At 39.4% G+C, this 11,187-nt stretch overlaps 1 long non-coding RNA gene across 3 annotated transcripts in view; it reads right to left on the bottom strand.

Annotated features, from left to right (window-relative positions):
* Positions 1 to 11,187, bottom strand: part of LOC148734906 (uncharacterized) — a 69,347-nt gene that overhangs the window by 38,335 nt on the left and 19,825 nt on the right. The window contains exons 3-4 of one of the 3 annotated variants that reach the window (XR_015998516.1): positions 1,560 to 2,864; positions 1,271 to 1,332 (exon numbers count right to left, since the gene is read on the bottom strand). The exons of 1 other annotated variant lie outside the window; for it this stretch is intronic. This is a non-coding gene — a long non-coding RNA (uncharacterized LOC148734906). Of the gene's footprint in view, positions 1 to 1,270; positions 2,865 to 11,187 lie in introns of all 3 variants that reach the window. One more of the 3 variants, XR_015998515.1, reaches the window with a different exon arrangement.

Below are 11,187 nucleotides of genomic sequence, written 5' to 3'. Positions count from 1 at the left end.
TGGCCCCAGTGGAGTAGGCAAGACCACTATGCTCTACCATGCGTTGAGCACCTTGCAGAAGCAGGGCAAGCTAACCTATTTTTCTAAGGGTGGGGGCCTTAAGAAGTACTGGGATGGTTATGACAACCAGGATGTGGCATGGATTGATGATCCAGTAGGCCCACAAGCCCAGAAAGATTCTGAGAGTGTTCAGCAGCTAAAAAATGTGATGAGCACAGGTGATTGTCTTGAGAGATTAAGTATGGCAGTCTAATTTTTGACTCAAAGTTGTTGATCATTACGAGCAATATTGAGCCTATTGTGTTAGCCACAGCATGCGGTGACGAGAATCGTGACCCTATCTACCGTAGGTTAACAGATACATGCGGAGCGTATTGTATTACTGAGACAAACAAAGGAATTTACGCAGGCTTATTAGATAGAGTTCATGTGACTCAGCAGTTTCCAAAAATAGTACAACTTGTAATACACTATAAATAGTCATAGAACATTCTAGATAACTAAAGTAAATGTATAAAAGCTGGCTTGTGAGAAGAACAAAAGAGATTTTTGCCCGAGGGCTTACCCTCGTGGCTTGCTGACTGAACTTTTGGAGGCTATGACCTTTTGACCTTGTGATATCCGGGGAGAAGAAAGAGATGAAGAAGACGATAGTCGAGAGAGGAAGAAGATAGAGAATACAGAGTTTACTATGGAGTCCTCCAGAAGAATTTGTGTACAAGGAAAAGAATGCGATAAATCAAGAAAGCCAAACGCTGTGGTCTTCAGTCGGCGGATGTTGGAATTGGAAGTTGATCAAGACAACGAACACTTACACGGCATGAAGGATTGTAAGCCTGCTTTATGAACTGCTTAACTTAATCTTTAACCTAAGTAAATTAGACAATGTAAAACTAATTCAATAATAGTTGAAATGGGTAACTGCTTGTTGTTACATTTTTGTTGCGTGCCATATATCGTACTCAGGAGTCTATTTTCATAAGTGCTTTGTTAGCGGACATTTGTTGGTCATTCATGCACGTAACATGTGGTAAAAGAAACTGGAAAGAAAAAGGAAAACCAGAACTTAGGAAAGGCTGTGAAGTTCCAAAAATTTTGCCTCACAAACCACTCATGAGCTTTGTCAAAGCCATAGAAATTGGTGCTATCACTGGAAGAACTGGCCTGCAAATATTCACTGGAATCAACAGCTGGTGTTTACAGGCCCTTGGAACATTTTCTGTTGATGCTAGCTGATATATACTTGTTTCTAGATGCAAAAAACCCCTACCTGCATTAGTTCAATGACAGTTAAGGAGTTCTGCATGTAGCCACTGGGGCAGGTGGTAGTCCCTTTAGGAAAAAATTACACAGCAACAGGTATTGTTATTTGCACTTTCAGATGATAGTGTTATAATGTCTGTCTGGTAATGCAGTATTAAAATAATGTCTTAAAAATATCATTTGGATACTTTCTTTAGAGTTAGTTTTTTGATGAGAGACAGTGTGGACCATTTTTTTTTTAAAGAGATTGACCCTCGTAATTTTTATTTGTTTTTAAATCTTAATTTATAGCATACCTTGTCAGTATTCTGAACAGGGTGCAGAGAGGCAATGACAAAAACCTGATGGGTGCCAATTGCATGGAAGTTACTCCCTTGCCAATGTGAACCAAACTGACACAACCACTATCAGTGGCTCAATCGGTGGACCTGAGAAGCAACTTGGCAACCACGGGACAACTCCAAACCGAAAACAGGTTTGAAGAAATCAGTCAACACAATCATTTCAGTGATTCTTCACAAGAACCATCATGCAGCACTGATAATTACAACCCATTATTCAAAGCATTTAATCCTCAATAAAATCTTGGGGAAAATTCAAAATATTTTTGAGCCATCAAAAAACCTTTCAATTGACAAGGGAATGATAGCATTTAAAAGAGAACTTCAGGGTTGTCCTTTTCGGCCGGCAACCGGCGATTTTCGCCATCTGTGAATTGCTTCGTCGCCGGCTACTGTTATCACCAAAACGTCCCTGCTGACAAGAATGCAAGTGTCGATGATAAATGTGGAACGGATTGCCTTTGTAAACACTAAAATGTACGAAATAAATTGTTGTCCAATAAAGTACAGACTCACTCTGCACTGGGCTGAACAAAACATCATTAAAAACTGTCAACACCACATGATATTTTTATCGTGGACGTGATTTTTTACCGTGTGCATTAGTGCGTGACGACTGTGTTTCGGATCGGTTGGCGTCATCTATTCGAGGTATGTAAAATATCTTATTTGTTTTTAGTTCTAATGAATATTCAGTGCTTATATAGTATCGTGTTTTGAGGACAGCACTTTTTATCATAACGTAGCCTTTTTGTATGTGCCATGCGTGTAATATAAGGCTAAGTTTTTGCAAAATTTAAACCACAAGACTCGCTGTCGAGGCTCTCTCGATATCATATTTCAGTCTTGGACAGAAACCCATTTTAACGAATCCCATGAAAACAGCTTGGAGATGACGGCAAATTAAACTATTATGAATAATAAACATCTTAACAGCACTGCTTAACTTTAATTTGTACTTTCAACTTTGTAAAACAATTCCCTACATTTTCTATCAGGAGGACCACAGTTTTGTTTGCCTTACAGTTTTCAGCCGATATTTTGATGACATATTCTTTCCTTCCGATGGGAGCATTGATATCATTCTCAAATTTAAAAGAACCATTGCTACGCATCCAATACACACGGCCATTTTCTTTGCCATGTGCTTGGTTGCAGATTGCATCAGACAAATGTGCCATAGCTGGAAAAACTCAAGCCCAATCTCTTTATTGGGCCCTGCCAAACTTCCAGTCTGGATGAAATAGTTCCAATATATGACTGAGAAACAAGAAAACGAAATTTTTAAAAAAAAAAAAGTTGTCTTCCACCTCAACGTATCTTTTTAGTTTTTGTTTTAGCAGTGAACGGGGAAGATTGAAATATCAACATATACTCTGAATACGAGCCAAAAGAGACAGTCTTCCATTCAATCCTTTTTCGGCAAAAAACGAGTCACAGGCAAGGATACGGTTTGCTTGAAAATTAATTGAAAAATGAATACAGGTATTTCAATCACACATGATTAAAACCTAACAAAGAGAATTATTTTGTTAGATGCTAGGTCTTGTGCAACTGGCACAACTGATCAGTCTGACGACTCTCAAGATTTGGCTCATGACTGCTCTTGCCCTCCGCATCGGCAGCTGAAAAGGTGCAAAACCTATCTGTGGAAAGCATTCCCTCGGTTTTAGAGTGCAAAATGGAAGGTATCCCTGGTGCAGTTGCACATAAAACACTGTCTCATGCGTGCAATCAGCGCCAAGTGCAAGAATGCACACAACAGCTTTTAGAAGACCTTTTCTCAGGGGAGAAATCAAGAATTCATCACAATGATGTCTGTGATGCTGGCTGTACTTTATGCAGGGAGGAAATTTCCTGACAAAATGAGGTGAATAAGGAAAAGAAGGAAAAAGTTTTCAACCATTCATGGCTTTGCAAGAGTGACAGAGCTTACTGTGCAGCAAGTGGATATTGGTGGCCTGTGTTTGTTGAAGGTAAAGGAGTCTATTGCATCCTGAGCAGGAAGCACAATGCTCAATCAACGCAGAATATACTATGTTAATTTGCTTAAAATCCCACGGGAGTTTCGTAACCCAGAACTGTTATGAACTTATTGGCATTTTTGTTTTTAACCACATGTGTTATAAGTTGCTGGTCAGTTTTAGTTTCATCGTTGTGTATTAAAGGTCGTATCTTAAACGTTTAGAGTCACTTTTCGAGTGAAGACACAACAGAATAAACAAGAGAAGTTTGCCTAAGAGCCCTCTGTAAGATTCAAGACATCAGCAATGTCAGGACACCTCAAGAGTAAAACACACAACGAGGTTGTAGAACTGGAAAAGACTCAGAGGGGAAGCATTTTTCAAAAAGAGATCACAAACAGAAAAGCTGCTGAAGCTAAAACTATTGAATGCATCATGCACAATCTCCATTTTCTAATGAAAGAGGAGATTTCCAATAGGAAGGCGGCTCAACTGAATCAGCTTGTGGCATTGCAAGGATGTGACGAGATGAAGTACTTTCAACATAAGAGTAAGAGAGTACAGAAAGAAATGATGTTAGCATTAGGAGATGCAGTATGCTAGACCTTTCTTTCAGAAGTTCAGGCAGCCAGATGTTTTGGCACATTAGTGGATGATCTTACAGACATATCTGTACAAGAGCAGGTGATATGTTTCATCCAGTATCTCAATCAAAAAGCTACAAAACACACCAAATTCTTGTTCACAACCAACTTGTTAAGAGGCAATAGCTGCAGTGCAAATGCTCCAACCATAAAAGCTGATTTACTTTAAGGGCTGGAAGGTAAAAACCTGGATACCAGCAAGCTTGCCTCCACCTGTACAGATGGAGCCTCAGTCATGACAGGTGAACAAAATGGACTAGCTGGACTCCTTCGCAGAGATTTTCCCACCATTCTCACATTCAATTGCGTCTGTCATCGACTGGCTTTGGCAACTGTTGATACCAGCAAAGAAGCTGACATGAAATGCATCGAGAATGTCCACAACTGCCTGAGGCAAGTCTGGCAGCTTCTTGAAAACTCATCAAAGAAAATGGCCACTTTCATTAAGATTCAGGCAAACCACAACAACGTCAGCCTCAGTGGAAAAGGGGAGGAAGGCTGTGGCAACGAAGCTACAGAAGGCTTGCAAGACATGTTGGTGGAGCTTTGAAGCATCTGTGAAATCTGTGAAGTGTTTATACCCCCTCGTCATGGCTTTAAAGCAACTGGAGCCTGACAGTGCAGCAGCTGGTGGCTTGTACAAGAAAATGTATTCGGTTTATTTCCTGGGAACCCTTTATTTGCTGCACGAGGTACTTCCCATACTCAGCATCCTCAGCAAAACCTTTCAAACAGGCAGCCTTTCTTATGCAAACATCAAAGGAAGCATCAATTATGCCAAAGATCAGCTGCATCAGCTACTGGAAGGGGCAAAGAAGGTGGCATTCTTGAGAGATTTAATTTCTGATCTGGAGGAAGATCCTGTCCTTAACCATCACTAACCTGACCCAAGAAGATGTAAAGAGATTGATCACCCTGAAAGTTCGATACATCCTAAGTCTTGTTCAAAACATTATTATTAAAGTGACCGAGTTTATTGTTTTACTGTAGAAAAGAACAGCAAGACTTCAAAAACTATGGAGAAACTGATGGGCTATTATAGGCTCAACATTTTGCTTCTCATGCTTGTGATCAATTTATGGCAGAATGGCATCACTTCAAATTTGATCTCATTGACTTTCAAGGGGTAGGTTAACGACTTAAAAGTGCAGCATCAAATTAGTTCACTACAATTGTAATACTCTCAAAAATCTCATGGTAACCTTTTCCTAATTTTTTTCTTTCAGGACATGGATACCTCTTTGAGACAGCTTTGCCAGTCTCAGAAACAGTATCCACTGCTTTCTCACATTGCAGAGATTTGCTACTCTGCTCCAGTAAGCAATGCTTGGCTGGGACGAGGAGTTTCTGCTGTAAAGTGAATTAAAACAAGGTATTCTATCATTGTAAAGTATAATCAGTTCTTTGGTTGGTTAGTTTTCTCTGTGAAGGAAATTAGTACTTTAACCCTATGTGTCATTAATATTCGTAGACTCCAGACCTTGCTCAAAGACGACATGTTAAATGTTCTTTTACACGTTTCCATTAATGGGCCATCTTTGGCTGCAGCAGATGGCGTAATTCAAGAAGCTACCAAGGTAAATCATTACACTGACCTTTTTATCCCTTTAGTCTTGTATTAGTCCTTGTTTATTATTTTTGTTTCCAATTACATATTTTGCCTTTCTTTGCAGACTTGGCTAACGGACAAATCTCGGTATAAACTCGACAATGCAAGCCAGGCACGGCAAGTACTTAGAAGAAAGGAGGAGCTACCTGTTGTTTTCTACTCTGCTGGAAAACAAACTGAAGAGGCAGGCTTAAATCTTGAGGCAGAGATGGAAGAGGCAAAAGAGGAAGAAGAACAGGCCAACTATGTGACCGTTGCAGAGAGTTTGGATTTGGGGGAAGACAATACAGTCTGCAATACAGATGATGTAGATTCAGGACTTGATTCTGTCTCTGAGGATAATTTTGAGCTTGGTAGTTTAAAAACTTACCCTATGAACTCTCACTTTGTGCTTTACTTTAAAAGAAATCTTTTTGTAAAGTTATATGTTACAGTAAGAGTTTATCTTCATGCTGTTGGATTTTCTCGTCAACCCATTAATGTGGAAAATGTTATGTCAACAGTGTTGATGCACAGAAATGCATGTAAAACAGACAAATATACTGTCCCAACAAACATTGTTAATGAAGTTACAGTTGTGGCCCGGCTGAGTTCCGCTTCAGTCTCAGTTTTCGTCAAAAAGCAAAAACCTGCATAAATATTCCAACATTTCTTGCATACTTGGCATCATGGTAGATGCCAAATTTAGATGCTCAGAATGCACCAGATTGCACCTCAGAGTACTTCAAATTTTGAAAATTTTGCACGGGGGCATGCCCCCGGACCTCCCTAGAAGCTTGTGCCTTCGGTGCTTCGCAAGGGCGCTGCCACACCCAACTTCCCTGCCTGTTCAAAATTCATCTAATGCTACTTCATTTGAAAAGGAAAACCCTGGGACTATCATTCTGCCGGTACCTGCCTGCTAAACTAAAAAAGTATGAGCAATAGCCGAGTGTCAAATTTTTCTGTTTACCTCGGAAAGTGGTAAACGAACATTGTATTCATGGCCTTGGATAAGAAGTCATGACGAAAATGGTGACTCCTTTCCTAAATAAAAAGAAGCACATATTTTTCAACAATTTTCTTTTGAGTACTTTCTCCTCTGATTGTCTTCTTGCTCAGAACACTTTCACATGTGGAACAGTTCACTACAACAGGAAGGATTTACCACCGTGTACTAAACAAAAGCTCAAGCAAGAAGAGTGGCCTTGTATTTTTCACCAAATGGAATGACAAGCCAGACATTTCTTTTGCGTCGACAAATGTTTCCCCTAGTGAACCCTCTCAACCAGTACAGCAAAAGAAAAAAGGTGAAAATATTGAAATTCAAAAGACACGAGTTGCTGATGTTTATTTATTGTGCGTGCATATGTTCCATTCTGGAATACGCATGTCAGGCCTTCCATACTAGTTTGCCAGCCTATTTGTCCGACCAAATAGAGAGAGTTCAGAAAAGAGTCTTAAGGACCCTATTCCCAGAGGTTTGTATAGCAAGGCCCTGGAAGATGTGGGTTTAAAAGCACTCTTCCATAGACGTGAGGAACTATGTAACAGTCTGTTTAAACAAATAGTAGAGAGTGACCATCATAAACTAGCTGGCCTGCTGCCCGCGCGCGATTACAGTGAGAGATATAATTTTAAGACTAGGCGTATGTCTTCAATCCTGAATGGAAAACAAGGAGGTTTAGAAATACTTTCATAATGCACTTTACAATTAAACAACAATTGTAAATACTAGTAATAAATACTAGTAATTAATACTAGTATAGTTAGGAATTTTTAGAGTTTGAATTTTCAAACATGTTGTATATAACACAAGTAATTCAGTTTATAGCCGCAAGTTGTGATTTTTAATGAACGATTTACTTTACTTTACACCTACTTCATGGGAGGAGTTGATCATACATATCAACCTTGCTCATTTTACTATACAGGCTTGCAATCATGAAAGTGGTAAAGATATATTTTCCGGTTTTTGTTCCATTTGTCGATCTGCAATGGCTTTGTCCTGTTCAGCATTCATTGTGGAGAATGGGGTGAGAAACCATTGCTAGACTTCAGGCTTGAACTTGCCAAACAACTTGTAAATGGCTTTTCTCAAAAGAAGAGAAAGAGACACTCCCTTGATGTTCAAAGCCAAACTGCTGTGGATCCAAGACAGCATATTTCTGTCCATGTAGAAGGAAGAGAAAGTGTGTGCAGTGCATCAAAGCAGGTAGGAGAACCCTGAAAGGTTACAAAGTGGAGACACGTTTCAAGTGCAAACTCCGTACAGTAGCACTCTGTCTTACATGCCACAATGAGTTCCACATGCATTCAGAATAAACTCCCGTTTAAGCTCCAACACCTTAGATTGACTATTTACCAGTTTTATGAAATATCTGAAGGGAGTACACCAAGTTTCTTTGCTTTACACATTTCTTGTTCAACATACCAAGCATGGTGGTGGCATTAATGGTAGCAAATTTGAATTTTTTTCCATTTCTTTACTTTCTAGAGGCACTGCTTAACACTGTTAACAGATTAATTGCAGTCAAAGTTATGAATGGGCAAAATAACAATCAGACTAATTTTTTCCATTATGGGATATAACATTACATTAAAATCTACTGAGCATGTATGTTTTGATTTTGTGTTGAAGCCTTGGTGGTGCCTAATTAAGTATTGAGGAACAAGGGCTTTTGGGCCTAATTAGCTTATAATAGTGAAAGGGTTAACCCTTTCAGCCCCGATAGTGCGTATCTGCACTCTTGCATGACTGTGTTACATTCCCGATAGTGCATATTTGCACTCTGTGGAGTGCTTGCCCTTTGACCAATAAAAAACGCTCTTACTTGGTTGCTACATGGTTGAAGCTTCCCTGGGGTTTGACATAGAAGCACAAGCTGCTGTTTTTCGACCGAGAGAACAAGAATCAGAGTCAGACGTTTCAGTATCTTCTGTTCCGACTGAAGAGTTATCAGACTTGTCCGAGAGTGAAGAAGAAGAAGACGACGACAGTCAGTGGAATGACAACAACAATCCAGTCGAAGTCTCACCGTTCACCGCCGCCACTGGTCTGACCTGGGGAGTCACAGAGGATGGAACTGCGATTGACTTTTTCTACTTAATGTTTCCAGAGGACTTGATTGAACATATCGTCAGTGAAACTAATCGATTTGCACAAGAATGCATCGCTGCAAAACCTGACCCTAAATGGCGTGAAACGACACTTGAAGAGATGAAAGCATTCCTGGGAGTACACGTGTTGTTTGGCATCAAACAGCTGCCAGCAAATCACTTCTACTGGAGCAGTGATCCACTCATCATTGTTCCATCTGTACAAAAAGTCATGTCCAGAAATCACTTTCATAAATTGTCTCATTGATCAGTAGCACAATACACGTGAACAATCAGAGTGACACAAACGTTTTCCCAAATATCTTATTTATTATGAGTGGTACGTTTGTAAGATTTCACACCAATAAAGGTAACATGTTTGTCAATAAATACGCAAAGTTTCGTGAAAATTCACTGCACTCTTATTTTTTATGAAATTTTTGTTCTACAAAATTGATTAAAAATATGGCCGTCACGCGTAACATTTACACAGATGGAACGTTGTTTGATTATGAATATCTATATCAAAACACGCATTTCTGTTTTGAAAAAAATCTTATAATTACAAAGACCAAACGTACTTTCAACCTAATAGACCGGTTCACGCTCTTGAGTGCATGCTGGGTAATTAGGGCAAGCAAATCCAAAATGGCGGATACGAACAACACTCTTTTGCTCGATCTGAATACTTATAGTTCAATATAGAAGTCACAGCTACATTTTGAGCTCTTTATGTTATTGCCATCTCGCTCAAAAGTCGTTGACAGTTCAATATCCCAACAACACGATCATGGCCACGCACCTCGAAGATTTTTTGGAACTTTCATGTGGGGAATTGCAGTTTTATCTTAAACAGCGAGGTTTGCCCTCTGGAGGGACACACTCGGATCTTGCTGCTCGTGCTTTGGTAGCTTTTGAACATAAAACGCCTATTCGAGATTCGGCCGAAAGCCAAGCCAAGTCACTACAAAATGAACATGTAGAACTACTACGCACATGCGGTATAAAGGATCCGTTATCCATGGTCGATTGGGAGGACTGTGTAACAAAGTGGCCGCATACAAACATTGGTCAAATATTCTCGTTTATACTTGGAAAAAAAGCTTTCGACACTGACTATATTGGTCAATATAAAATCAGAAAAGCGTATTCATACTTTAAAAGTGGTTTTGTGCACACTGTATACTCTAAAACAATTCATGGACAAGACAAAGTTCTGTTGTTTGCATCTGTCACTCCATCTCAAAGAATTCGCGAAGAACCTCATAAAGTGTGGATAATTTGTAAATCTCCCGGTGAAATTCTTGGGGCATATTGTAGCTGTACAGCTGGATACAGTCAGTGCTGTAATCATGTCATAGCCCTTTTATATAAAGTTGAGTTTGCCAACCAGAAAGGTTTCACAGATCCTTCCTGCACAGATAAGGCATGTGTGTGGAATAATACTAGCAAGAAAGACATCCAACCCATGAAATTAAAGGACATGGTGTTCCAAAGCCACAAGGTAGTCAAAGAAAACCCAAGTTATGCTATTAATAGCAAGGAAAAACAGAACTTTGATCCTCGGCCAGAATCCTTGAGGGTTGTTACCGAAGAAAGCAAGCAAAAGTTTCTAGCTTCTCTTCGAAACATAAATCCTGATGCTGTCATCCATATTTCATATGCACCACCAACTTCTGATGATGTTCCCCCATCACTACAAATTATAGCTGATGATATATCCTCTAAAAACAATGGTGTAGATGCTGATGAATTAGTGAGACAATTTCTGGAACAATTATCTTTCAATGACAGTAGCATTAAAGAATTAGAAAAGGCCACAAGGGATCAGGCTAACTCCAGTATATGGAAAGAGCAAAGAAAAGGTAGAATAACTGCATCTCATTTTCATGAAGTATACACAAAGACAAAAACAATTCTTAGAAAAAGAAAGCCAAATTGCAAAGTAACACCTCTTCTTGAGCGAATTTTAGATTGTACCGATCTGTCAATGATACCTGCCATTAAATGGGGAAGAGAACATGAGAGAGATGCTGCTGCATCATTCTTTGCACAAGAATCCAAAAAACACAAAAATGCAAAGCTTCAGACTTGTGGCTTGTTTATATCTAAAACTTACCCTTTTGTGGGAGCTACCCCAGATGGTATTTTTCACTGCGATTGCTGTGGTCATTCTTGTATTGAGTATAAATGTCCATACTCACTTGCAGACATGAAATTTGATGAGCATTGGAACAATACAACTTATCTAGAATTAGTGAATGGGAATATCATGCTCAAGAGAACCC

This window comes from Stylophora pistillata, chromosome 3, assembly GCF_964205215.1.
Source record: "Stylophora pistillata chromosome 3, jaStyPist1.2, whole genome shotgun sequence".
In the NCBI taxonomy this organism is placed as follows: domain Eukaryota; kingdom Metazoa; phylum Cnidaria; class Anthozoa; order Scleractinia; family Pocilloporidae; genus Stylophora; species Stylophora pistillata.
The sequence above is the reverse complement of the archived record's forward strand: the minus strand, read 5'-3'. Positions and strand labels throughout refer to the sequence as shown.